Source organism: Cryptomeria japonica, chromosome 8 (genome assembly GCF_030272615.1).
Source record: "Cryptomeria japonica chromosome 8, Sugi_1.0, whole genome shotgun sequence".
NCBI classification, from domain to species: Eukaryota; Viridiplantae; Streptophyta; class Pinopsida; order Cupressales; family Cupressaceae; genus Cryptomeria; species Cryptomeria japonica.
Window position 1 is genome coordinate 303,443,025 of NC_081412.1, and position 26,050 is coordinate 303,469,074.

A 26,050-nucleotide genomic window follows, 5' to 3' on the forward strand; every position below is an offset into this window, starting at 1 on the left:
TCTGGAATTTCATTTACTACTTCTATAAAAAATTTCCTATACATATCCATATGCAATATAACACTATTTTCAACTTGTTCTTTTTCATCAGCTGTTAGAGTGTCATATATTTTCTCTATATTTTTCAGTTTCCCTTCCTCTGTTATTTCATTCAACAGTGTGTCAAGAGGGGCCAAGTCCTTATTTATCCTCTTCTTCTTTTTGGGTGTCAGTTTCTTCTTCTTTGGTGTAGCCTTTCTTACCAGAGATCTCACTGCTTGTTGTTTTTGTCTTGTTCTCCCGGGTGAGGGTGTGATTGCCGGTGAGGGATCTCTTTTCCTTACAACTCTCTTGAAAGTTGCAGGCATGTCACTTTCCGAAGAAGTACCTACCGGTGATAGGTGAGTTTCAGGTTGTGCAATTGCTAACTCATCCTCTGTTATACTAGTTTGCTTTAGCACATCTCCTTTAATGGCCTTTGCTTGTCTAGAACCTTTTCTTACAACTGCCTCAACCTTTTTCACTCTTTTCTTTGATTGTATTTGGCTTTCAATAGTTTCTACACTACCAAATATTTCTTCCTTAGGTTCTCTAGGGGCTTCCAGAAGTGCTTTAGCATAAGTTTCAATTATATGATCATCTATTTCGTAGCCCATCTCTGTTACCCAAACAGTCCTGGGGATGACTGCTTCCATCCAGATCTCATCCTTCTTGATTACAAAGCATATTTCATCCTTATATTTGTCAACAATCTTTTGTGATAACCTGATTCTTTTCTTCATTTTGACTTTTAGTCCTTGAAAGAAATCATGAATATTGTTTTCCTTATCTTCTCCCATATTATTGAATAGTTCGGTTAACTGTTTGCCTACCGGTATATCATATCCAAGTTCTTTGTAGCCTATACCGGGAACCTGCTTGGTTATATGTAGCATCACACATACTAGCAGATTTCCAAACCTGAAAGTTCCTTTCTTGTCCTTCTTAATCTTTCCAAGGTTGTCAATTAATTCATCCTTTAACCACTCACATACATCAATCTTTGCATTATCAGTGACCATATCATAAGCACTCTTAATGCATAAACTTGAAACTGAATTAAGTCTATTTGCATGAGTAGCTTTATACCCTAATATCATGCTGATAAATCTCACATTAATGTCTGTTACATCATTTACTCTTAGGGACCTTTTATCGAATGTGGCACCAGTTAGGTTTGTAACTAGGTCATTGGATACCTTCTTAGTTTTGTCTGGTCTTTTACCGGTGGTCGGTAACCCTGTGACAACTTTCATAGCTTCCTTAGTTATTTTGTGGATTGCATCTAGCCAGAAAAATTCACCATGTACCCTGCTTAAGACTATCCTAATCACATCCTTGGGAAATTCATGAATGCTAAGGATCTCTGTAAATCCTAGGGTCTCAATGATCTTGTGTTCATCTTTTACATTGCCGGATTCATCACATATCACAGTTTTAAACATGGTTTTAATCTCTTCATCTCCTAATTCCTCAATGTTGCAGTGGATGTAAATTTTGGGGTCTTCAGCATAAACAACTCCCTTAGGAATTTGGGAAAAAGTGCTTAAGGTATCATCTTTCTTTGCTACCTTGAGAACTAATTGAAATACGGGCCTAGGTCTTTTTATCACTTCGACAATAGTAGGGTTTACTATATATTCAATTGCAGAGGTGGATGCCATGATAAAATAACTTTTAATGCCTTTGGGATGGATGATTGCTTGAAGTGTTCTTGCCTCTTGCTCGAAAATGCCTTAGCTCAGAATCTTCATGCTCTTCATAGGTTTGAAATCTCGATGAAATGAAATGGAGCCAAAATCTCAAATTTATAGTATCTTTTTGCCATCTACCACATTAAATGCATGCCAGTTAAGTATTCACTTAACATTGTCTGCCGGTAACAAGTAATTTACAACTTCTTATCTCTAACCAAGGAAATAATAGCACATGTGTCATTAGATTGCCAAACCCTCAAGGAAACTTTCTTCAATTTGATGAAGAACTTCCTGCCGGTGGAGCATTGCTCTGTCCTACCGGTGAAGCATCACTTTGTCTTACCGGTGAAGCATTGATTGGTTCTACCGGTGGAGGAGTATTCCCAATATTTAGATCAGCTTTTCTAATCCATTATTTTGAGAATTCTTGCTTAACCTCTTCAACTTTTTCTTTGCCTTTCAAGCTAGAACTTTTGTTGTCTACCGGTGATCCTTTACTTCTATAGAATTTTGCAATATACCCAATCTTGTTACATGCATAAAAAGTTACATTATTCTTCTAAATAGCTTTCCCATAACCTATGCCAGTTTGTGTTCTACATTGATTAGATAAATGTCCAAATCTTCCACAAACATAACATCTCACATTCATTCTGCAATTTTCAGAGTTGTGACCAACTTTGTTGCATTTTGAACATTGACCGGTGGGTGTGTTGATATTCTGATAATTTCTAGATCTACATTCATTTTCTCTATGACCATACTTATTACAGTTAAAGCATTTTCCATTGAATTTATAAGCATTAGGTTGTCTTACCGATTTGCTGTGATCCTGAGTATTTGCAGTACCAGAGCTTTCACCAACTTCAAAGCCAATTCCAGAAGTGTCACCTTTAGGTTTTTGATTCTTTAGCAAGGTGCCAAGTTCCTCTGAGCTTTTCTTGAATTTTTCTTTATGTTGATTTGCAGTTTCTAGTTCTCTTTCTAAGACCTCTTTCTGTCTCATTAGTTCATTTGAGTCATTTTGAGTATGCATCAGTTCTGTCTTCAACATGTCATTTTCATAGCTAAGTCTTGTGTTCTCATTTGCTGCATCACTTAGTCTTCTGGTCAATTCTTCTTCATTCTTCTTCCTATCCTCAATCTCTTTACAAAATCTCATAGTCATATCTTGCATCTCATTCTTTGTTGTCATGTTCTCTTGTTTCAGCTTGCTTATCTGATCATTAAGTGATTCCTTTTCATCATTCTCATTTTGAAACTTTTCATAAAGTTCTCTTCTCTTATTTCTTGCAACAGTAAGATTCTCTTGAAGTGCCTGAATGATATCTTGAGATTCCCTTAAATCATCTTCTAGTTTGATATTTTTCAATTTCTCTGCATGATAGTCTGAAAGAGCTCCTTCCAGTTGCTTCATTAGATTTTCCATCTTTACCGGTCTTAAGATCTTCCTCAAGTTGTTAGGCTTTTGAAAATAGAGGACCAAGCTTTGATACCAATTGTTAGGAATCCCACAGATACTGAGAGGGGGGGGGGGGGGTGAATTAGTATCTAACCGATAATTAGAATTTCTTAACTTAAAACATGTAGAACATATTATAACAGAGTACTGGTATGCAAGAAATAATGAAATAAATAGAATCAAGAACATCCACATGAAAAACACACAATAACACAAGGATTTAACAAGGAAACCCGGTGTGGGAAAAAACCTCGGTGGGATTTGTGACCCACAATATTCACTCACTGGCCAATAAGAGAATATTACTTACAATAGGGGCCTGCACATGTAGGAAGGCCAACTGCCTAGAGCTCACTGCTCAATGGGAAGTCTCGCTGACTTACAATGTGGATTATAAAAATCCAATATCTTGTACTACTTTACAATAGCATCTATAATGCCAGATCCAGTACCGGTTGCTGCTCTGCTTCTTACATAAACCTTTTAGCCTATATTTCGCATAATAGGCCTGCCTTATATTTTTTCCTTTTTCTTCGCTTACAAAATGTCTACAATGATCTCTTTTATATATAAGAGTCATTTTACAATAATAAACAAAATATAATATAACAAAATCTTGTCGGCCTCTGTACCGATATACTTCCTTTCTTTGTGCCGATGCCGGTGTCCTGAGTGCCGGTGTAGAGTGTGATTTGTTGATGCCGGTGCACTATCTTGTTGGTGTAATGCCTTGCTGGTGCCATAGGATTGCAAGGTTGCCATCAACGAAAAAACCTTCAATCGCCTACAATGTCTCATTGGAGTGTGCATATGCCAACATAAAAGGCTCCTAGTCAACTAGTTGAAGAGACCTCGATAGTCAAAATGTCTCAACCACTAATATCATTCTTGAAATGCTATCACAAGAACACAAGGGATCACACAAAAAAACCAAGAGCATGCATCAAACCACGATCCACAAATAGTAAAGCTATGAGATCACGGGGAAGAGAAAGGGAAGAAAATGGATTCCACAAGCTAGCAAGCTACATTATGTTAGGTGATCCATTAGAAGAAGAGGAAGAGAGACTATGGAATCAATAGGATAGAAAGTTGTGTTATGCTAGGTGACCCATGTAGAAATGAATACTCACACTTGAACAAGTTGTATTATATTGTGTGATTCATGTAAAGAGAGAGAGTCAAAATAGTCTACCAACTTGCGTTATGTTAGTTTCACTCTCTAAAAAAGGAAGAGCTGAATAGTCTAGCAAACTGTGTTATGCTAGTCAACTTACCCTATTGCATATATTGTTGTCTGGTTTTAGGAGTTAAGCATCTTGTATAAGAATTATTGGTTTGGTTTCAAGCATGCAACAACTTGTATAAGACATGAAATGAAAACAAAATATGCTTGGTTTCAAACATGAAGCATCTTGTATAAGACTTGCTAGTCTAGTTTTGAGAATGAACACCTTGTATAAGACATATAAAAGGTTGTGTCTAGTTTCATACATGAACCATCTCATATATGACTTGTTGGTTTGGTTTCAAGAATGAACACCTTGTATGATACATGCAAAATATAGTACAAAAAAATGGTACAAAGAAGGCGATATGTATGCCCCCCTTAAAATGTCAAAATAGTCCCGTATTGATGTCTTAAGAAAGATAGAAACAAGGATACACACCTTTAACACCAAGGATATATCCTTTTAGGCAACAATGTTTGTAAATCCAAGATAAAGAGGCATTACTTTTATAAGTAAGGACAAGGTACTTGAAAAAGAGTTATCTTGTAACAACTGTAAAGGGAATACTTTGGAGGAGAAGAGATATTTTCTCAAATACATCTACCTCCAAGAGGATATTTTTGAACAAAAATAACATAATTGACCACAGGAAGGAGAACAAGAATTAATACCTTCTCTCCATTGCTAGGAAAAATGGACTTATGATGAAGGATGACACACTTTTAACCCAAAGTGAATGGTTTGTTTATAATAGACATACATGGCTAGGGGAAGAAGAGGTTTAGACAAGGATACACACCTCTTGCATAAAAGATAATCCTTTAGAAAAAAAGAAACTTAACACAAAGAATTATATCGTATCATAAGAAAACACCTCTCAACAAAGGAAAAGTGGGTCCTTAGAAAGGATAGGAGATATCAATGTCCCCCAAGCATAGGGACAAAGAGAAGAGTTACACAACTTCCAAAGAAAGATTAAACAAAAAAGATGTAGCACTTCAAGTAAATATTAGTATCCTTAAGCAAGGAACACACATGTACTCACATGAGGAATATTCAATGTGAGAAAAGACATCAAGATATGTAGAATGCAACTCAAAAGAAAAGGTAATATTCAAAGAGAAAAGAAAGAGACAAAGTTTTAAATATATTGTCCTTGTCCTCGAAGTGGGGAGACAAGGAAGAACTATGTTGCTGCCCAAGTATAATTGTTGTTGAAACAACATCACCACTCATGAAAAAGAGCCCTTAATGAGGTTTTCTGCTAGTGTCATAGGGTGAGGAGCAAAATGATAAGATTAGTTGTAAGAGCTATGCAAGCTCTATCATATCATTCTTAAACAAATTATTTAAAAGCCTTACAACTTCCAAGAGAATGAGAATAACAATGATGAAAAATACAATGTTCATCACCTTATTTATGCTTATAATTGTAAGTAAGTCTAATGAGGGGAAAAAAAACATTCTTATCATACTTCAATCTCCAAAAGATTCTTGTAGCTATTTTTCCTTGATTCTCAATAGGGGCAGGTCGTGTCACTCGATATGTAGGACATAGTTTGTTAGAAGGAGGAGGATTCTCTCCTATGATTTTGATAGTTCCATTATCAAGTATTTCTTGTATTCCCTTTTCAAAATCAGGACAATCATTGGCATGATGATAATTAGTTTGATGATATGAACAAAAAAGATTATTTGAGGAAGAATCACCTTTGGATGGATGATAAATTTTATGTATTGAAAAATACTCCTTAAACTTTTGAACCCTAAGGAGATCATGACGAGGATGTCGTGGACCTTCTGTACTATTTTGTGAAGAAGGGTTTATAGGGACGTTGATTCCTTGTTCATATTTTCCAAGTGCTTGTCCACTATAACCTTGTTTTTAGATTATATTATTATCACTCCTATAAGAAATTTTTAATTATGAAGAAGATAGACCATTATCATGAATTTATTTAAAATTTGTAGTGTAAGGGCACATGGAAGGATAAAAGGGAGAATTAGATGAATAAGGAGTATGCTTTGTAGAGAATTTCTCCTTTATATCACCATTATTCATGTCCTCTTTGATTGATTTGGAAGGAGGGTCTTTATCATATAAAGCTTCATATTTAGTTAATGTTATATGAGGAGATAGGTCATGAATAAAATGCATAACATCATCTTCCCTACAAATATGTTGATAATTGAAATAAGTTCTAGGAGAATAAGGAGGATCTAAAAAGATTGATATACCAACATTTGGATCTTGCCCCAATCACACTAGAGTATGCACATTAGAAGATTATGGTGTTATGGTGCTCTTCAATTCTTACTCTCTATTAGAAAGATCATTGTGTAGATGTCTAAAAATGGTCAACGCTTGTGGAGTCATACTTTAACATTTGCGCATTGCCTTATTTTAGGGTTCTTGCGTCGCATTAAAATTTCTTCTATGTTGCACACTTGGTCTTTATCATTTGCGAGCATTGAGTCCTTCTTCTGCATTCCTCATTTTTATCGCTTTCGAATTAGGTCTTGACGATAGCAATCTTTAGTCATGATTTTGGTTGATCTTATCCTGTCGCATCATGGTGCGTGCTCATTTATCATCATTTTGGACATCGTCAATCCTAATCAATGATAGAATTAGGGTTTTGTCCTCTTGTCAATCTTTCAATCATCTTTAGCTTGTTAGTAATCATTTACGATTATCAACTTGTCAATCTCATCATTTTGCGATCGGTTTGTCATCGATCCTTGTCCTTGTCAATCTTGTCATTTTGTGATCGATTCGTCATTGATCCTTGTCCTTTTCAATCATGTCAATTTGGATCTATTAGTCATTGTTCCTTGTCAATTGGTGCCTATAAATTTGATCTCCTTGTCAATCTTGGTCAATTTGTCATTGATTTTTGTTAACCAATCTCAATCATTTATCAACATTGGTCCTTTGTCAATCAGAATCATGATCGAACCTACATTAATTTCTTATTGTCTTGACCTAATTCCTTGTCCTCTTATTTCTAGGGTTTTATGATTTGTTCATTTAATCCTTTTCTTCTTCTTTGTGGGTTAAATAAATCTATTTATTTAGTCCTAGGTCTCTTTCATGAATTAATTAATGGATGAAAACCTATTAATTAATTCACCTAATTTCTATTTCATCTTTTTCCTCAATTTTCTAATTTGCTAATTTCTCCTAATTCCTAATTTCTATTTCAATCTTGTCATAATTTGTCATACATCTTGCATAGCAAATTGTCATACATTTGTCATAATTTTGCCATTCTTGATTTGAATTTCCTTTCAAATCTCTTCATGCTAATCTTGTCCTCTCTCCAATTTGTCTATAAATTGGATGATTTTCTTCAATGAAGGAATCAATCGATCAATCACATTTTCGAGTAACCTTATGCTGCAAATTTCATCTCTCAACAACTTTCTTTCCACTTGCATTTTGCACTTGTAGGTGAGATCCACATCAAATTTGAAGGTGAAAGAAGAACAATGGAGCCACATGAAGGAGATATCTGTGTCGGTTTGCTTCGATTTCATTTGATTTGAATATCTTGTCTTTATGTCTTCATTGATTGGATTGGGATTGCTTTCATAGCAGCTTTAGGTTTTGTGGTTGTCCTAATTGCTATTGTTTTGATGATTTTCAATTTCCTGATCTACACGTTGATATGAGTATTGACTCTTTACTCACGCACATGAGATACCCTATGAAAGGTACAATTGTTAGTTTTTCAATATCATCTCTAGGATTATTATTATCTATGAAAGATTTAATGTGATCTACGCATGTTATGCATGTTCTTAAAAATGTCATCATGAAACAACACATAAAATGGGTAAAAACTTTGAGATATGATTTGCAAGTAGGAAATAACTTTGAAACCCTAAAGATGCAATAGGCAAGAGTACTATGGACAAAAATAAGTAATGTAAAGTGAAAGAAATCATTATCCAACACATAATTTTGATACATGTAAATAAGAAATAATGTAATCATATGTGAAATGGAAAACGAATCATATTTAGTAAGTTCCATTATGAAACCAATCAGATTTGAAAACACTAATAAAAAATTATGCAACCCACAAGTCAATTTTAGAATAATAAATTAGGAATTTTGTGAAATCAACTGCTAAATTTATATAATTTAATTGCAAACATGATTTATGAGAGAAAAATTGATTGTCTAAATGGATACAAATTAGATTTGAGATCATAAATCAGAAATAAGCATGCAAGGAGTTAGGTTCACCAAAATGTATTGGATGGAAATTAGAAATTAGGGTTTTACCAATTAAGATATTAAAACCACTAACTAACCCAATTAACTTAATACTTTGAAAGAGGGGTGAACCTAATAGATCTAGACACAATTCAAATAAAGAAAGGGTTGAAATTCTAATTAGATTCACTGGTTATTATTGGTTATCCTCTTTCTTTGTTGAATTTGAAAGGTAATTGTGAAATTAGGACAAAATAATGAATAATTGAAGTCTACTATCAAAAACACATTACTATAGATGTTCCACAAAGCCACCAATTGAGATATGGGAAAAATGATATGTTTAGAGCTTGTTCTTAGAAATTTGGCTTTATTTTCCATGACCGGGTAGTACTATTTCACCCTGGTCCTTTGAATTTTCTGTCGTTGAAAGCCAAACTTGTTCGTCATTGTTGACTATGCTGAAACTCCTGAGTATAACTCTTGTACCTATGCCCTGCACATAGAAATAAAGGAAATACGATTGTGGATAGGGGTTTTCCTTAAAGCAAACCCCAGTTTAGGAATTAATCTTGAATGAAATAATGCAAATACTGAAATAAATACTAAGGGGATATACATCAAATCTACAATTGTTGATGATGATGCAATGCTCTTTGAATGTAATCACAAATGTTGAATGTAATGGGATGACAAATACATGAACATGAAAAACCCCAATCACACACACATGCTTGAATGAATATTGATGTAATTTTGCTCCACAATGCTTGAAGGATGAATATGTAACCTTGAATCTTTCAAAATACTTGATGGTGAATTCTTCACGGATGCACGAATAATAGGGTATGTGAATGATCAATTGCTTCTAGGTGAAAATGAATTGATAAGATGTCTTTATATAAGGTTCCCTAGGTACATTTTTTATTAGGTTGATCTCTAATAGTCAAGTGTAGCCATGCGGACCAAATGCCATCACGGTGATATAGGGCATGCCCCATTTCAAATTGGGGTCTGCTTAAGGGGACTAGGGCATTTTGGGGCGCACTAGTCCAAACTAAGGCACTCCACACATTGGTTCTCCAACAAAAAAACACAAAGGGAAATGGGGGAGAGACCTACATGATGTGGCCCACTCAATGGTGTTTAGGACATCAAGGGCTGGAAAAGGGACCAAAACAAACCTAGAGAGGGGATGGAGATAGGATATGATAAAATAGGAGCACAAATATGAGGTGTAAATTGGACTAGTTACAATTTATGACGTTGTAGAAAACAATGAATGTTGAAATCATTTATCTTATTACTAAAAGAGAATGATTTGATCCACTAAGTCTCTTCAATGTTATTTCTCTTTGCAATGTGGTTTATAGATAATTACTAAGATTATTGCAGAGAGACTTAAATTGTGGCTCAATAAGTTTTTTTATTGGTAATAATATAATATTATATCAATATTAAAATATTTATAGAGAGGTAATGTCCATGACTTTCATCCACTATAACATACTAATACCCATTTAAATAGGTCCAAAACCTTGACGCCCAATAATATTTACACCATACATACAATACCGTGATATAAGACTATTTTGAAATAACTACTAATATACATTCTATGTACTATGACGCTCATACAAGCCTCCTGATACAACCTTCATTGTAACAAAAACTATCATTCATACAAAATTATGATCAAACAAAAATAAACATTTCTATGCCCCGCATACTAGGGGTTCTTCACTTCGAGCTCAGGGCCCTACTGGGCCAAAAGTCCCCTTTTTTGAATTTTGTTTTCAAAAATTTTCTCCTCTTCTAGGCTGAAGACCTACTCCATTTTCTCTTGGTCATGTAGGTATTCTTTGATATACTCCCACCTCACCAAAGCTTCTACATGCCTAGCTTCTTCATCTCCATCTATGCTCCACAAAAGGAACAATTGCAATGAAGGTTCAAATTTCGTTGCATGCATCCATTCCCCACTTTTCATCACAAACGCTTCATCTAGACAAGCCTTTGCCATGAGATTTTCTATCTCGTACTTCCATTCCTCCCAAAGAAATTCCTTCATCACCCATTATGTGTCCTCATTTGAACTGAGCTCTAAACACCAAACATAAAACATGGACGGAATGTCAATGTTTGTCATAAACCTAAATTATAACTTCATATAGTAATCCCCCAAGAAGACATAAACCAAATTTGTAAAAAAATTGGGTCTTCAATCTTGAAGATGTTCCTAAGGAGATCCTATAATACCATGCCCAAGAATGCTAATTGTTGTTTATAGGTGATGAGAGTGAAGCTTGCCTCCATTGTGATATCTCTCTGAGCCTTGCTTCTCTCAAAGAGCACTATGACCATCACATATACATCCACCAACCTACCTACATATACATCCACCTACAAAATTATTATGAATGAAAAATAGGTGTGGATTTTCATTAATGCTCGAACAATTTGGTGGTGTAAGGGTTCCTGATACACCTGCCAGCTCAACCACTATTTAAACCTCCATAAATGTTAAACTTGTCTAACCTCAAACAACTACCCTTGAGGTTGTTTTTATGGAGTCAATCTCCCACAAAACCACCAAGTAGCATTACATCAACACAATGTGCTAAAACCATGGGCCACCTACCCATTGACCCCCCATCTAATATTGGGTATTTTATTAATTTACTTTCCCTAATATAATATAATCACCATATAATATATCCCAATTTTACAATACAACTCATCAAGTGTCCTCAAAAATATTTCCAAGCAATCTCTACACATTACGTGTCCATGCGCAACTCACATAATAAATAAAATATTACAGTTATAAAAATTATTATGCAAGTTGTACAACACCTATTTTCCCAAAATTCTCCCACTTGTATACATTGCATTAGGGGAAATGAGTAACCACATAATGAACAAGGGAACAATCCCTCTAGCTACATATACCATCAAGGAATCAAAGTGATCCATAAGCTCCATCAAGATACCTAAAACAAGAAACAAAGTGACCACCATATCATACATGAATACTCTCGCCCTTCACCATGCCACTGCCACTCTACATAGGAGGCCATCTAAAGAGAAATCCACACAATCTATCATAACAAAATTTAAGTATAAAATCAAAACATAAAAATTGAATCCAAAGGTATCAAATGCATTGGTAATAATCAAGAACCAATAACCATAGCTGAAATAACACACACAACAAGTGCTAACACATCCAACTATTCATGCTATACAAAACATATCAAGTGAATCTCAAGGCATCAACATATGCAACCCAAAACATGTAATCATAAGCTCCAAGTGCCATACCTGTCACATACACACCTAGAAACTCCCACTGCATAGGTAATGTTAGATCTAAAATGAATCCGCTAATAGCATCATATAGAAAGTGTAATCATAACCATGTGTTATGAAGGGACATCCACAACAAAATATACATGTAATCCAATAACCAGCAAGTACAACTCTCACAAGTCTTTAATGATTTTCCACGTTCTCCACAACTATTTTTTTCAAAAGAGATAAAGGATCCTCCATGCCATCTCCCACATGACAACACATGAAAAAAAATAGTAATCACATAGATCCAACCAACCTCAAATCCAATGCAATGTGAAACAAAACATCCAGGAAGATAAGCAAGACCAAAGAGAAACACTGCAAATTAAAATCTATAGCATGTCCTTCTACATGCACTTCCAAGTGCCAATTGTGTCAAGTATGATCTCCTCCATAAAACCCCAAATGAAAATCCATAACAGCACCCAAACACATTCATTATCTTAGACCAAAAAAAAAATATATCATGTAATTAACATGGATGTAATTCTCTCATTGTAGCATCATAAATTGTGTCCTTACACAAATTTGTCCTCATCTAGCCCTCACCTTGATGTTCAGGCCTCTAGTGCTTAATGTTTACTTTTCAACGCTGCTCATACCCTTTTGAAATTTGCATTTTCAACTCCTAATCTAGCCTCTACCAAATTTTAAGTCTTGATTGATAAGACTAGGAAGCCTTGGGCACCTTGGTTTTGGCTCAAGGTTGAGGTGCCCTTATAGCCATGGTCCTCTCAATCAGGACCCAAAATAGGACCTCACAATAGTCACTTTATGTGGGCCTAAAATTTAGCTCTATGTCAGCTTGCTCCAAAAATTCACACATTTAATGCATGGATAGGTATAAAAACAAGCCTACCCCCCTCATTTTGTAACCTCAAGTATATTTGAGCAAGCAATTAAGTATTCATCAAGCATTGAAGGAGAAGATAAAATCAAGTTCAAGCATCCATGATCAACCTTCTATGAAGACATTCTACATTGCATCTTAGACCTTTGCATGAGGATTCAAGTGAACATCATCAAGGTATCAAGTTCAAGTATTTTTACATCAGAGCTAGCCTTTCCCTAATAAAGAAAACATTCCATTTAAATTCTACTTCAATTCCATATTAATAAACATTTCAATTTCAAGGTTAATTCCTAAACAAAAGTTTAACCTAAGGCAAACCCCCATCATCTAAACCTATTTCCTTGTTTTTGTGTGAAGGAAATTGTCTTAGAAGCTAGGAGAAAGGAATCTAGTAGAGAAGACGATGATAATCAGACTTAGATTTTGAAGGCACAAAAAGTGGAGGACTAGGACAGTTGGCTCCCCTTGGTCTCAATTTTTTTTGATGACCTTCCAATAGTGGATTCTGTGGGTCATCTTGATCTGGAAATCATCAAGTTTGTTTGCCCCTGATATTCAAAGGACCAGGACAAATTGCTCCCCCTAGTCCCAGCAATTATGCCTAAATTTTTAGTCACAGGCTATGATCTATTTTCCCTGCTCATATCTTAGTTTATAGCTCTAAATGATATCTAAAACATTTTATTACTATTATTTTATGTCAATTTCTCATTGTTTGTCCTAGATCTAGCATTGCAATTGAACCCTAATTCAAATTCAATTTTCAACTCAAATAAGGGAGGGATGAATTGATCTTATTTTCATTTAGTCCTTTTAGGATTGGATCAATCAAATTGAATTCCCTTCCCTTAATGTAGGTTGGTGCCAAGAAAAACTAGCGGCTTTATCCATTAAGGTGTTGAAGCCCTAATTTCCAACATCTTACATTTTGGTGAGCTCGTAGCTCATGCTTATTTCTATTTTTTTGTTCATAGATATTATTTTTAGACATTTAATTCAATTTATTTTTGATTCATGCACTTAAATCACATCAATTTAAGGGTTAAATTGACAAAACCCTATATATTTTATTAAAATTTATTTATGGGTTACAAAATTTTCAAATCACATGCTTAGATCTGATTTTTATTACATCTTTTTTAGATTTAGAAGCATCTTGTGTTCAAATTCATAATTCACATTACTTAATTCATTGGTTAATCAATCATTTTACAAAAATGCTGCATTATTTAATCACACATATAGCTTGCATTATAAAAAAAATTGTGATTTCAAATATTTGCATTCATATTTTCCTTATTTTTACACGATTTTTGTTTCCCTTAGTCCTACATCCAATATTATAGTGAGAAGAAGTTAAAGACTTAGGGCTTCCCAAAGTTTAAATATCAAGGATATGGAGCCTGGGTTAAATGAGCTATTCCATGTGACTATCGATACTTCCTATAATCCAACACATGACATACCTAATATGATGGATCCCAATTCACCTCACACTTCTCATGATGAATATTATAACTCAGTAATTAGGGTTACTAATGCTCAATTGGGAAATATTGACAAGGAATTTGACAATCTTCAACAATAGATTGGCCAAGAACACCCAAATAGTGAGGCAAATTGCTTGATTGAAATGTCAAAGAGAATGGTTCAAAGTGATAATTTAGGTGTGGAAGTGTTACATGATATTTTTCATATTGTTGATACCAATATTATGCCTATCAAATGTTGTACCAAAGCTCTTGGTTGTTCTCATCCTACTATTCAAGTTGAGCATTTCATTCCTATCACTACATCCTTGCCTAGTGTACCTATATATACATCTCCTAGCATGATTACGTCTACCCAAAAATGTTGATCCTACACAAGTTAGTCATGGGGGAAATCCCATTAATTCATACTCTTACAAATCTCCTTCCATGAGTCTTCCATTTTTTTTCTCAGCCATCTCCTATACCAACATATCATAATGTACCCACTCCTTATTCTCAATGTCCAACTACCTACAATAGTATTACTCATCCATCACAATCCAATACATATGTCCAATTCCAATTCATCCACCAAAGCCACTACCAATAACCTAGCTCAAAGAGTTTCATCCTTATAACAACACTTGGCTTCTTTAACCCAATCCAAGTTTAGTGTTTCCACTTATGATGTAGCAAGCCCACTATTTGATGAGATTGTCCATGCAATTGCTCCAAAGAATTTGGATATCCCTCAATTAGAGCTATACAATAGAAAAGGTGACCCATCAACTCATTTGAAGACATTTCAAACCTTGTGTAGTGATTTCTCTCAATTATTCGTGCAAAATTATGTACTGAACCTTTAGAGATCACTTAGAGATAAAGCTTTGCAATGGTATTTTTCTTTACCTCCTTATTCCATTACTTATTTTCAATAATTGGCTAATGCTTCCATTCAACAATTTCAAAATAGCATTAGTCCTAAAATTAATTTGACCAATTTGATTCATTGTAAGCAAGAAGGTAGAGAAAAGTGATTGATTTTATTGTTAGATATAAACATTTGCATTCACAAATTACTTATCTTGTGCTTGATCATGATGTTTAAATAATTTTCATTACTAATTTACAAAAGGATAATAGAGATAAGCTTCTATTTTTTGAATTTACCTCTTTCACTCAATTGTGTGTAGTGCTTCATAACTATTAACTTCAAGTGAGACAATTTTAATCATCTCCTTCAATGGTTCCCATTGATAAGAATGAGAGTGCTAAAAAATCGTTTCCAAAATTTAACAAAACAGAACAAAGGTTTCATCGATATTAATGATAACTCTTCCAACAACATCAACGCTCAAGTGGAAACCACAACATCAAGTGTGGCCCCTTTATCCAAATACTTTAGAAAACAATTAACTCCTATTTCTGAGTCTTTTCATAGTATAACATTGACATTAATTAATTATAATGTGTTGCAACTTCCTCCCATAAAACCTATAGATACCTCTAAGCCTCTAGCACCTTCCTTTGACCAAAAAGCCTTTTTCCAATACTATCATCCAGTAGGCCATGATACTAAGAAGTGTTATAAGTTGAGGTATAAGATTCAAGACCTTATTGATAATAATGTTATATCTATAGCTGGTGTGAATGATAAAGGGAACAAATTCGTAACACCTCCTAATCAAGTTCTCCAAATTTTCACCAATACTTTGCCTTTTCACTCAACCAATGTTGTTGATTCTAAACCACTTGTGTTATTTCCTAATGATTTCGGTATAGAGTCCAATAATGTTGTGAAACTAATTGAAAAACCCAAACCTAAACCGGAATTACGCATCACCTTTGATCCTAGTGAGACTATTGTTGCACTTGATGGACCATTATACATTATTGTGAAGATTAAAGACAAACTCTCACAAGGGGTGCTCATTGATCTAATATTTATTGTGAATTTTATTACTGATTAATAAATTTTTACTCAATAATTGCATCAAGTTATATATGATAAATTTGATGTTATGATCAAGTTGTAAGATGGTTTGTCTTGCCCTACTATTGGTTCTATTACTCTCCTTGTTGAGGTTGGTATTAAGTGCTTAGATGTTACTTTTACTATTATTCCTACTTTGGATCAATTTCGTGTGAAATTGGGAAATCCTTGGCTCTCTTCCATAAAAGCTATTCTTTCTACAATCCATAAATGTTTGAAGTTCCCTCACAATGGGCGTATTATAACAATCAATCATAGCCTTTTCCAGCCCACAATAAAGTGTGGAAATCTCACTCTTGATTAATTTTGGCCTAAACAACTTGAACAATTTAAGATATGGGATGATATTCTTTTTCTATCTTATCAAAGACGGAAAAATGATATCATATCAGCCTTAAGTAAACCTACAGACCCTTCACCTATGGATATTCCTCCTCATTCCATACCTAGACTTCTTCCTATTCCTATTCCTATTCCTCCTCTATATGTTGTAGTCCCACCTCCCACGTCTTATAAAGGAAAATGCCTAGCATTTTGTATCTCTCAACCTAGTCACGATCCTTCCATTCCTTCTCCAATAAGAGAAGAAAAGAATCTTATGTTGATTGATCATCAACCTTCACAGGTCTTGAGTAAACTATAAAATCATTGTGCAAGAGAATGTCGATGAAGATATCATTCCAAGGCTCATGAACTTGCTTCCCAAACCATTTCCTCCCTAAAGGCACCAAATGTTTACTTGGTCCCATTTGTCCAACCTTTGCCTAACTTTAGGGAGGAAGTTCAATTCAAATCACCAATGTTAAAGATGCTTAAGAAAAATGTTGGGTCAAATTCTTTTTGTGTTAAAGATCCTATTATGATTAATTTAGGTGATGATATACATGATGATAACAATGTTGTTAATGCTAACAATTTTGATCCTAATGATTCTAATGATATGTATGAGCTTGTTGAGCTTAATCATGAACTATCTTCACATTTTTCAAAAGCATTAATCCTAGCTCCTAATGACAAACAAAGTGAGACATCATTAGAGTATGGTCCTTGCTAGAAACTTGCAATAGATGTAAGTTCTGATACTAAATGTAAAGTACTGATGCCAATAGCTAACAAGATGAGAGGAGGGGGGGAGTGAATCATACAAACTTAATCTTCCATAAAATCAACAGATTCAACCTCGGTAACTTATACTTCAGCAATATAACCAAAAACTGCTAAACATGCTAACTCATAAACACATAATCATCATAACACATATAACACCAGATTTAACATGGAAACCCAAATAGGGAAAAACCAATGTGGGATTTCGGACCCACTAAGAAATATACTCTTCTAGAGTATGCTCGGTTAAAAGCAAATCCTGTTAAAGATTACAAACACATTGCTAGATGTGACCCGGTTAAGGGATTTCCCTCAGATCTGTTAGGATCTTCACGTTGTTAGAAGTGACCTTGTGAAAGGATTTCAAACACTCATTTAGAATGTTACCTTGCTAGAGGATTTACAGATAAGACTGTTAAGTCCACTCGGTTAAGAGATTTTCTGTCACTTTACAAAATAACAGTAGTAAAAATATATCTGCAACTTCACATCTAAAATGCTAAAGAAGATTCTTATTTGCTCAAAACAATCTAATCATAGGACTTATCTTGTCCCTCTGCTGGGCTCCCTACTCTGTTAATCAAACAGGTCTTCAAGCTTCTGTGCTCAGTAATCACTATGTAGCATCCCTGTGCTTACACTTTCCCGCATACATTGTTTATCAACAATTCCTTATTTATAAACAATTTGCTAACCGCTTAATCTCCTTGATCACATTTCCCATGATCAATCTTGGCCATCAGATCATCAATCTTGACTAGGTTCAATGTATCCTTCGATCTGAAAATGTTTTACCTCGCCTTGGAACTTGCATTCCTTCCTAGGAACTTGTGCTAGATTATTGCGATTCAATCTGTGTTGTAGATCTTCCTCTTGATTTTCCATTGCCGTAGATCCTTAATAAACTTCATGCGCGGCATACCAATCATCTATTCATCTCCAGCACATCAGCATCCTTCATTAAATAATGCTTTTATCCATCCAATGCGATCTGTCATATCTCGATTGTTCCTTGGTAAATACTAAACTTTACTCGGTAGACATTCTGTGTGTGTGAAAAAGTGGACCTATAGCTGTAAGCACAACACTTCAATTAAGTCATTATATGCATGGTTAATAATCAATAATCAATAAGTAAAAAACCATAACAAAGCGACTAATTGCCTTCTAAAAGATGCGAGTATAAGATTGCTCTCAAATTGTTATAAGCAATACCAGTGACTAGACTACACCAATATGAAGGATTTAATCTATATGATATTAAGCTATATGGATGCAAAAATGGATGATTAATTCAAGCAAAAATCAATTCAAGCAACGATGGATGCAAGCAATAATGGATAAAAATAATCTAAAAAGGACAATAATCTTTAATGACTCCAAAGAGAAATTAGCGTGATAATAATCTCCAAGTGTGTTCTCAAAAATCTCTGGGGTGAATTGGAATGAGAGTTGAAGACTGAATTTATAGAGAATTGCAAGAGAAAAAGCTCAATTTAGGATTAATTGAAAATAATGGAGAAATCAGATTGAGTTAGCGTTGAGATAGATTCCAATTATAGTTTAATTGAAATGCATTCAAATTAGAAGTCCAAGTTGCATTGGAAAATAATAATAAATTAATTCCATGCATATATGATGAAAATAAATAATTCCATGCATATATTTGATTTATTCAAGAAAAAAGTCTTTTCAATGCAACTGAACTTCTTTTTTTCTTTTTTTTTGAAAAACTTTGACTTCCAATTTTAGAGAATAATTCAATAATTCAATTTAATTGCTTTTCTAATTTCAAGTTCCAAATTTAGAAAAAGAAATAATATCTCAAGTTTGATTTCTCTCTCAATTCAATTCTTTTTTTTTTGTTTTGTAATTAATTTATCTTTTGTAATAAATTAATTCTCTTTGCATGATTAAATGGCAAATTTATATTAATTAATTAAATATGCAAGGATATTTAATAAATTAAAATGGCATAATTGAGCAAAATGATATTCTTGGAAATGATTCAATTAATTAAATAAATATTTAATTAATATTGAGTAATTGATTTGCCATGTGATATTTGATGATTAAAGAATTAATAATGTGCTCAAGATTGATTTAATTGCCTTTGGTTAGGACCTTGGTGATGTTGTCGAGATTAGGGCCCATGGTTTGGGTGACCAATTTTAGGGTATTACATTTGCCCCTCTTTGAATTAATGTGCGAGCAACGCGTTGGTTCAAAGAAAGCGTGATGTCTAGGAGATGCCAGTTCTGAACTTGATTGATCACGAACTACATGAAAAGCAAGGTGTTTAGCTTGATTCAAAGTGACAAAGCTGAATGAAGTCTGATTAAAGCGATACTGATCCCAAACTTGATTGAACTGAGGAACGATAAAAAACAAAAGATACCGAACTTGAACTTGATTGATCAAGAAGCAGATCTTACTGATCTAGAACTTGATTGATCTTAGATACAGTGAGTGATGATAAAAATCGATCTTGAACTTGATTGATCAAGACACGATGAGTGAAGAATAAACTGTCCAGCTTGATCAAGAAATGAATACTAAACACCTGCTTAGATTAAGTGTGATCAAAGAAACTCTTAAACTTTTGATTGAGTTTAAATGAATAATCAGTTTGATTTGAAGTGATGAAACTGATTAATGTTAAGAGATTAATTCAGATGAAAGACAAATATCAACTTGATTTGAAGCGATGAAATTGATATGCCCCTAGCGATTGATTCGATTCTAATAATCGAGAGATCTCAGCTTGATGTGAAGCGATGAAGCTGAGATGCCCCTTAGCAATAAGAATTTGATTTTCTTTAGTTGAATTTTTTTTTTCGCTCGACTTTTGATGCAGATTTGAAAAATTATCTTGACATTAAAGATGTGAGGTCATAAGGTCACTTGTATGCCCCCTTGGGAGCGAAATCGAAAGATAGCGAGGGTAGTTGATTTTAGGCAATTTTGAGCAATGATAAGTTATGTGAGCACAAATTGATTTTGAAGAATTTTGAAGATTGAATTGATTGTGAAATTGATTCATAAATTTGAAATTGAGATTCAACGTTGAAATTGAGAAATTGAGTGCAATTCGAAGAAAGACTGAGAATTTGATAAAAAGAGCGCTAAGTGGTCCAAATTCTGAAATTGACTAGCAAGATGATCTCGAATTTTGATTTCGATCCCGAAAATGGAATTAGAGTAGGCACATTAGCTAAGGGTACAATTTTTGTGACCATCGGAGCAAGTTGAAAAATTAGGTTTTTGGCTATATATGGGACAAAAGTGTCATTTTCAATTCATTTTAACCCTCCAAGTTTGAAAATTTGAAAAACCCTTCTACGAAGAAAATGGTGGTCCCTACTCGTTAGCATTGATTCGAGTGCCAGAGAAGACATAATCGACCCCGAAAGTACGAGCCAATGGTAAGTGATCGATCTTAAGCCTATTTATGTTTCCAATTTTGAATTTTTTTGTGCATTTTTCATGTTTTTCACGGGTTTTGGGTCGGGTGTCACGGTTTATCGTGCGAGACAGGATCTTGTCTCATACGAGAAACTGGCAAATTTTCTTTTGTCATTTGAAGCCATTAGATTTGTCGTACGGGATCCACCCTTGTGTCGTACGACAGGTCGGTTAGAAGACCATTTTGTCGTACGATGTGTAAAAGTTTGTCGTTTGAGACTGTTTGCTCGTACGAAAGCCATTCCTGACTCGTACGAGATTCTGCTTTAACTGTATTTTGTTGTTCGAAAGACAGTGATCATTTTTGAAAGTATAAACATGAAATTTTGCTTTTGCATTTGACTTAGTTGGATTTGCGTGATGTTTAACTTCTCTTGTAGGCTCATTTGGAATGTTTTCTGATGCTTCATTGTTGGATTGTTGTAGGTGTGCTTACCTCCTGTGCTCTTTAGATGTGTATATCCTCCCACTATGGCTTTAGTTCATGATTTGTCTGAGGTTAAGCAGGTTCATGTCGATATGTGTGGCTTTACTCACCTGATGAGGTTACCTGATATCCGTGTGAACCACGGGATGCTCACATCATTGGTAGAGCGGTTTCATTCAAAGCATAATACCTTTCATTTGCTAGTTGGGGAGTTGATTATTACTCCCGAGGATGTGTATAGGATCCTTTGTATCCCTTTTGCTGGGGATAAGGTGGATTATGATATCGCTTTGTTACCTGGACTACAGGCTCTTAGGAACATATTCAGGGATCTCGATATCTTGACTCATTCCATGAGTTGGGATATATTGATGAGCAGGTACATTGAGGAGTATCCACTAGCATGTGTCCTAGCAGGTTTCATTGGTTGCTTTTTGATGCCAGACAGAGGGCAGCAGGGTTTCCAAAGCGGATGGGGACAAATGTTGGAGAGGTTGATAGAGATCCCTCAGAGACTTGATTGGGCCTCTTGTTTATTGGCCCACATGTATCAGGAGATGCATGAGATCATATACAGAGATGGGCGAAGCATGGCTGTCGGGGTGTACATTTTATAGGTGTGGTCTTGGGAGCACCTTCTTGTTTGTCGACCGATTATTGATGATAGCAGAGAGCCAGGGCAGCCAATTATTTACAGGTATGTCAGATATATTACGTAGCCCCATCTGAGCAAGACAGACTTCTGGAGATGGCAAATCGATGATATGATAGCTATCGTATGGAGACCATACAGAGGGTTGGAGTCATGGGATGACTGGCAGGCGATTCGGAGAGACCTGTTTGTTACATGCCCACTGATTGGGAGGTCACAGACTGTTGTGGAGCGATTCGTCATTTCACAAGTGATGAGGTAGTATGGCTAGGCTCAAGGGATCTCTCAAGAGTATACAATGTATGCTCATTACACCGATGAGGAGAGATAGGGATAGTCACCTAGGCTATCCTATGCTTTAACGATGCAGGAGCTGACAGGTTTACCCGCCTGAGGTGGGATTACCTGGATGATATAGCAGATGCGAGGGTATTGCCCCAGTATAGAGATTATTTTCAGTAGCATCCTTTCCCATGGTTTACAGACCCAGGTGAGCAGGCTCCTCAGATTGAGGATGTTGAGGAGGATGCCCCCGCACCAGCACCGGGACAAAGCCAGAGACAGGGCTAGAGGAAAGGTCAAGCATAGAGAGCTGAGGCTCTGCGATAGGGTAGTGGTGATCCAGGTGCTAGCAACAGCAGGGTGCCAACTCAGGGTAGGTAGCAGAGGGGTGAGGGTGGATCCCTAGGGTGAGTGGGTGAGGCAGAGGAGAGCAAGTAGCTAGACAGGTGCGACTGTGCTGGGATGAGCAGGGTGGAGGTGGAGATGGGGGTGGAGATGGGGGACCTGCGAGAGAGCATGGATAGGATGCTGGTAGGTCGATGAGGGCACGTCTTACAGAGTTGCAGTCACAGTTAACAGTGGCGCAGACTCAGTTGGTGGAGCGAGACTGATAGCTGGCTAAGGTGAGGGCCGAGTGGGATCGCCAGATTGTGGCTTTGTGAGCAGAGTCGAGAGCTGAGATTGAGGCATTACGACAGGAGGTCCTTCTCTAGAGTAGTAGGGAAGCATATTACGTAGTTGCGTATACTGTTGTAGTTCCTATTGCACAATAGGTGCAACCCTATTCACAATATATGGCCCAATCAGAGGGAGCACGTGCACCTTGACAGGATCCCGGGCATTAGGCTCCTCCTCCTTCACTAGGCGATGAGGGAGAGGGTGCCAGCTAGATGATTCTTTCTGTAGCTGGGATATTTTTTGTAGACACACTCATTTTTTGTAGCTGATATGATTCTTGCTCCGATGGGAGTTTGTACATGTCATTGGACATCATTTTGTACCCTTAGACTTGATATGATATATATACGAGATCCGTTTTGACTTCATTGTACTTGTGTCAATCGATTACGAGATGTCTCTTATATGCTTTATTCTATATGTATGCATTTCTTTTCCATATGAATGTATGTAATGCAAATGATTATGAATGTATACTTTTATTTCTTTTCATATGCAAATAAATGATAATGCAAATGAGTAATGAGTAATGAGTAATGCGATTTTTTCATTTTTCTATGCAATAAGTTCAATGTAAATGAATAATAATGAAATGAATGAATCTATATGAAATGTTATGTATGCATCTAAACATCTCAAAACACAAGTACTCGATCGGAGAAATAATGATAAATAGACTACTTAGCGTAAGAAATGATGATGCTTTCAACTCTCATTCAGAAGATAAAGAGATTATGACCATACCAAAATCACTCTAGATTCACAAAAATGCAAAATGATATGCAAAATGATGTGCAAAATGCAACCTAAACCTAGTCACTAGATTTTAAAGACTTAAGATTCATCACTGAGCATAAAGAACACAACAGGCAGGTTAGAGTTCCTTTCTTTGTCAATGTGCAATATTAATTATCTTGTCCACAATGACCCTTTTTTTGTTCATATCCTTGGACAAATTTCACCGGGACCTGAATTACATCATAAAGAAATTCCCTCAAAACGAAAAAAGAAATGATATGGACCTCCCTGTAGCATACAAATAAGCGGAGTCGAGGTATGTGAGGTGATTTCACCTTAATGTGAAGGCTTTTATCATAGACACCAAGCTAATTTATATGTTTCCAGATCATTAGGATCATTCCTACATGCAGAAAACAAAGAAAATATTATGCCCCCAATCCTTGCACCTCTTAGTCAATATAAACTTCCTCGAGTTACTCAGAGGGATAATAATCAAAAAATCAATATAAAAGGCAGCATACAAAGAAAATTTTCATGCATAGCTCAAACTGTTTAGTAATTGTTTTTCGTTTTGTTGTTTTGCTTGTTAACTCAGTGATAAAAACTTTGTAGTAGTTAGGAGATAGATGATTGACTCGGAGTGGACGACTAGGTTTCACTGACGGAAAAATGACTTGGTTGACACTGCTTAGGATATGAAATGTGCTCTGTCGATTTTCCTAAGACTAAGGCATTGATCAGTTTCAAGTCATGTGGGTTCCAACGAACTAGGATGTCACGAAAGTGACTGCAAAATATGTATGAGTGAAAGCAAAGATGCATGAAAGTGTGAAATACCAACGTTGCGTTGATAGATGGAGCGCTTGAGTACAAGAGGCGCTTGTTTGCTAGGTTTTCACCTAATTGGCTGAGATTCATTTTTTTTTGTTTACCAAGGTGCTTGTTTACCAGGTTTTCACTAGGGCAATTTTTCTCTTTATATTTTTTTTCTTTTCTCTTTTTTCCTTTTTTTTTTGGATTTCTTCAGGACTTTTTCTGATTTTTTTTAGGATTTTTTTTTTCAGGACTTTTTCTGATTTTTAGGATTTTTTCAGGACTTTTTCCAACTGTACAAGTTTCCTGGAGCAGAGAATGCTAAGCGAAGAATTTCTTCAAGTGGATGGTGTTAATCGGTTCATGGAGTTGTTCTCCTTCCAAGTTTGAGAGTTGATAGGCACCTGAGCCATATGCTGCAGTAACAATGTAGGGAATCGGCCAGTTGGGTTCAAACTTCCCTTTATTATCGCGAAATTGTTGATTTTTTGGATTCTCTCTCAGAACTAGGTCACCAACTTGAAATTCTCTTTGTCAAACTTTCTTGTTATACCCTCTGGACATTCTCTTCTGATACACTCTGAGATGATCAAACGCCACTTGCCGACGCTCATCCAACAATTCAAGTTCTTGCAATCTAGATATTCTATGATCTTCATCAGTAACAAGACCTCACAAAGAAACTCTGAGAGATGGTATTTATACTTCAATAGGTAATACTACTTCGGACCCGTACACCAAAGAAAAAGGTGTAGCCCCAATAGGTGTTCTGATACTTGTTTTGTAAGCCCATAGTGCAGGATTGAGCTGCAGATGCCAATCCTTCCCAGACTTGGTCAGTATTCTGTACAAGATAGTCAGCAGGTTTTTGTTAGATGCCTTAGCTTGTCCATTACCTTAAGGGTAATATACTAATGACCAGTGTTGCTTTATTTTGAATTTCTCACAAAGCTCGTCCAAATCTTTATTCTTGAATTGTCCTCCACTATCAGTCACGATGGACGAAGGTATCCCATACCTGCAAATGATATAGTTTAGGATGAACAAGGCGACTTGTTTACCATTTTCTTTGATGAGCGGAACTGCCTCTACCCACTTAGTGAAATACTCAGTGGCAGTTATGATGAATTTACGTCAGTTGGATGAAGCTGGATATATCTGACCAATGAGATTAAAGGCCCATTACTGAAAAGGCCAGTGTGTTATAAATGGTATGAGGTCCCTTGTCGGGGCATGTATGAGATTTCCATGAAGCTGACATTTCTCACAAGTCTTAGCAAATTTAATGATGTCTTTTTTCATGTCTGGCCAATAGTAGCCAACCCATAATAGTTTTCGAGCTAAAGTAAAACCATTCGGATGAGATCCACAAATACCTTCATGAACCTCCGATAATGCACGTTTAGATTCTTCAGTTTCTAGACATCTAAGCAATGTACTGTCCAAACCTCGTCTAAATAAATCATTAGCTATGATAACATACCGTGAAGCATTTCGAGTTAGGTTTCTATTCTTGTTACGAGTAAGGTTTTTAGGGATAATTTGATCGCATAGATAGGAATAGATGTGGTTGTAT